The sequence below is a fragment of the Sabethes cyaneus genome, chromosome 3 (genome assembly GCF_943734655.1).
Source record: "Sabethes cyaneus chromosome 3, idSabCyanKW18_F2, whole genome shotgun sequence".
In the NCBI taxonomy this organism is placed as follows: Eukaryota; Metazoa; Arthropoda; class Insecta; order Diptera; family Culicidae; genus Sabethes; species Sabethes cyaneus.
This window is the reverse complement of record NC_071355.1, coordinates 227,336,293-227,340,353: the sequence shown is the minus strand read 5'-3', so window position 1 is coordinate 227,340,353 and position 4,061 is coordinate 227,336,293. Positions and strand designations below refer to the sequence as shown.

Sequence of the window (4,061 nt, the reverse complement as noted above, 5' to 3'; positions counted from 1 at the left end):
ACATACACATCACTCTCATTTCTCCCTGAGCTCGTTTACTGTCAAGTATAGGGGCCTCGAAAAAAATCCAGAATTTCAGTTGTCACCCGTTAGTACATGCAAAGTTGTGTTCCCGGTGAGCAAACGTGCTCTTTGTTTGCGACTTGCTTTCATACATAGTTAGTGAGAAGTACAACAATACATTTTGGGTTTGAAATGATTTTATCGTACAGATTATCCTAAATTAAATATTAAAAATCTAACTGCTTGCGGACTAGTGAACATAATCAACAATATTTTTGAAAGTAAATGGATTCGACACCATTCCGCACACACTAGAAGCAGGCCAAATGACATCCCTTGATTTTGATGAAACTTCATGCCTTCAGCTAGTACCGGCTCACCATCTGGTGAATACTAATCAACAGTTTCTATATAATTCATCTTGATATTAAAAAACCACTGTAAACATTTTAATATCGCACCTGCAATAAAAGTTATTACAGCTTTTCGTCCCTTCAACGAGCGTTTCAGTTGTATTCGAAAAGTTTCTCACTTACACATTTTTTTTTCTCTTCCTGCAGGCACTCAACTTTTGCTAGACCGTAGGGAGAAAAGAATACGGTCCTAATGAAGTCTACACATTACCAACGGAAAAGATGGGAATTTGCTGGTAGATATTAAAAAAAAACTCTGAAGCATGGTGAGCTTAATCTTGGCAGCATATTATGTCGAACCGCACCTCCATGTGTGTTACTACCGTCGTTGGTAGGCACTCGCAAAGGACGAGGTGTTGAAGCAATAAAAAAAATTTTCACCCCAACCTGGTTCAGAGGTCTCTTTGTAGAGGAGCACGTACAACTATATCCACCTTTTAGCTGAGGTGAGTGCATGCTATATGCGCCTGTAAAGCCGAACTCGCCGAGTCAGGAGTGGAACAGGACACTTGAAAGTTTATCTCAGCTGTGGCTCATCCGCTGGACATGAACCAAACCGTGTGTACCGCGTGGGGACGTGGAGGGACATTTTAGTGTAAAGTGTGCAGCAGATTTCTGGCCCCAGACTCACTATGCAGCCAGCCAACACATTTACGGAGGAAAAAATTAAGGCAATAAATCGCTGAGATTTTCATCATAAATAACACCATCTCTTTGCACGTCGTGAATGAGTATCCATTTCAAAGGGTTTAGGTGTTTTAAGTGACATAAGGGCGTAAAACGTACCTTGAGTTCTATCTGAAACGGAAAGAAGCAAGCGAAATCGGATAGGAAAGATCAAAAGTATGGCTTCGTTTAGTTAACGATGTTTATGCTGTGATTTAGTCGAGACAAGAAAACCATGCGTTTAGTGAGATTCCAAAAGAAGGACATCAAACGAGAAAAAATAAAAATATTCGAACAAAATAAATAAAACAGCTGAAACTTGGGAACAAAAGATTGTTGCGAAACTCAACCTATCTTTGCATCAAGCATTTCAATGTGAATTGTGTATAGTGAATAATATTAGAACATATTTACAGCAAGCAGAAGATTTTCGCATTATCTTAGTAGTTGTGGTGATTTGAATAATAACCAAGGTCCAACAAGAACACGAAGCTCACAAGAATAAAGCACGACTACTTATCTGTAGTACGCCGACGTGATTATGGATAAAACACAACATTTCAATGAGTGATACATCATTGGAGCGGAGCACCCATCATACATAGGATATTATAGCAGGTGTTTATCTTTCTTGTCACTTTTTCTAAATAAGGTTTCTACTTCCATAGTATACTCGACATGAATAAATCAACTACAATAAGCTGAATGCATCCTTCTTGCTACTTGTGAATTGTTCTTCTTTTATGCCGGTGAAAATTAGGTTTTCAATTTTCTTCGTTTGATGCCGTACCCGGGCAAGTCTTAAGAAAAAAGTGGTGGTTTTTTCAAATTAAACTGGAGCAGTGTTCCTACCAGTTGAGTTTTGCATAAGTGGGAATGGTGACAATTTTTCGAAAATAATTTTTTCAGACGATATTTTATCTGGATAATTGAGAAAATGTGTTTACTTTTTCATAAAAAAAATTTGTCCTATAGAATGTTCATGATGTTTTGAAATAAGTGATGTCCGAGAATATCGGAAAAATTTCTGTTGAGTTGCTGAACAAAATCTTAAAGAGATCTAAAATTTTTTCAATTGGTGTTTTCGTTCAAAGATCCATTACTTATGACCGCGTACAAAACATAAAATTTTGAAACTCTTTTACCTATTTTATACGATAGTTTTGTAAAATACCCAGCTACATAAAAATCATGACAGTATCTGTAGTTCAATGAACACAACTTTTTTAATGTCAGTGAAAAGATGGTCCAGCTTCGTTTAACGTTGATTAAACTACGTAACAGAGACACAATTGACGCAGGGATGGTTCATTCTCACCCCAGCTGATGGTATTAAAATACAGCTCTGCGGGTTACTGCTTATAAAAAGCCTTTTATATTTCACTAATAACACTTGGAAATTAACCACTGGAATTGCTCTTGACCGGTGTATTGCTTTACTTGACGTGCAGTATAAATAGAACCACCAACTGGATAATTATCAGTCATCAGGTATTCGTTGAAATAACGATTCCTGAGCAAGTATGTTCCACATTCTAGCTCTTGAATGTCCCATATACCGTTATCGGCAACAGTGCCTCCGACCCATGTAAATACGCGGCGTCTTTGGTTATCCAGGGCATAATTAGCGGCAGCGGCATATAGAAACTCCATTTGATATATATTCCACACACGATAAAATCCACCCTCGTAGTTTGTGATGTTCCAATAGGCAATCTTATTTGTGGTTTTCACAATCCTGCGGTTGCTGTTATACAGAGACTGTACCGTGAGATATTCATTGCTGTTGGCACTTTGCAGCTTTACACAGCCAGTTGGAACCCGCGCCTCCAAAACCGCAGCGAGTAGCACGAGAATCGCTGGAATCCATGATATGTTCCAGCTCATTTTTTTCAGTCCTGTAAGTGATACTGTCTTGCAATGTTTGTGCCAGTAATGTGCATTCCGGCTGCTTTTATAGTCACTCGCGTTATCAAACAACAATGGGTCGTTCATTAAATATTAATAAATTCTGCATTCGTCTGTAAGGTTGGTTTATAACAATGTGATCATTCTGGCACAACTTTAAGATGCAGCAAAATTTATCATCCAACCATCTTCCAACTCTGCGATCTTTCATGAATTAAAATCGTTGTAATCTTCAAATAAAGTCCATGAAGCTTTGGTCAAAGGTAAAAAGTTATGAGAAAACACTCAATATAGATTCGGAATAAAATTCAGATTCAAACTTACCAAAATTATGATTACAGAAAATTTTAGATTGCATTGCACCCAACTGATGCTGTCCAACCCGCTCAATATCGCTCGTGGGACACCAAAAACTAATAGAAGCTTCCGTTTCAGTCAACCGGATGCTCGCTTGAATCAGTTGTTTAGTAGTTGTTTGGATATAAGAGCAGACTTTCTGGGACCGTAATCGTTTTCTAATGCTTCTTCAATTGAACTCTTAGGATCAGAACCTGAATTTGAAACCTGTAAAGTTCAGATCGATACTGCGACACAGCACACTCATGTCCTTTTGTTCAGAATCATTGAAGTGCATTGCGCCAGACTTTAGTCTCATTTTATTTTTCTTCGCATCTGACAAAAAACTTGCTTTGTTTGAAGTTGTTCAGGTTTGTAAGGCTTTGAAATTCAGGAAACAAACCTACCTAAAGAAAAAATGAATCAAATTTCAAACAGCATAAAGCAAACGTTATTATCATTGCGAGCTCGTCCCTCGGTTTTATTGGTTAAAATTTTGATAAACAAAACAAAATATTGTAGGTGCATTTGTGTTATAAATATAACTCGTCAACACATTCTATTTTAGTAAAAGTTAAAGCAAAATGAAAAATTTTTTTTGAAATATCCGTTTTGCGATAAGAAACCTTGATTTCTAGTTAATCTTAGCAGCAGAAAATGAAATAGTTTACATTATACATTTACATGATACATTTTTGTATAGTTAAACCTTACTCGGGTTATGTGTCCACTATT

At 37.1% G+C, this 4,061-nt stretch overlaps 1 long non-coding RNA gene across 1 annotated transcript; it reads right to left on the bottom strand.

The window, feature by feature from the left end:
- Positions 1-2,428: 2,428 nt before the first annotated feature.
- On the bottom strand, positions 2,429-3,660 carry LOC128742971 (uncharacterized). The gene is made up of 2 exons (XR_008412279.1): positions 3,315-3,660; positions 2,429-3,241 (listed from the first exon to the last, which is right to left on the bottom strand). It is a non-coding gene; the product is annotated as an uncharacterized LOC128742971 (long non-coding RNA).
- Between the last annotated feature and the right edge of the window lie 401 nt (positions 3,661-4,061).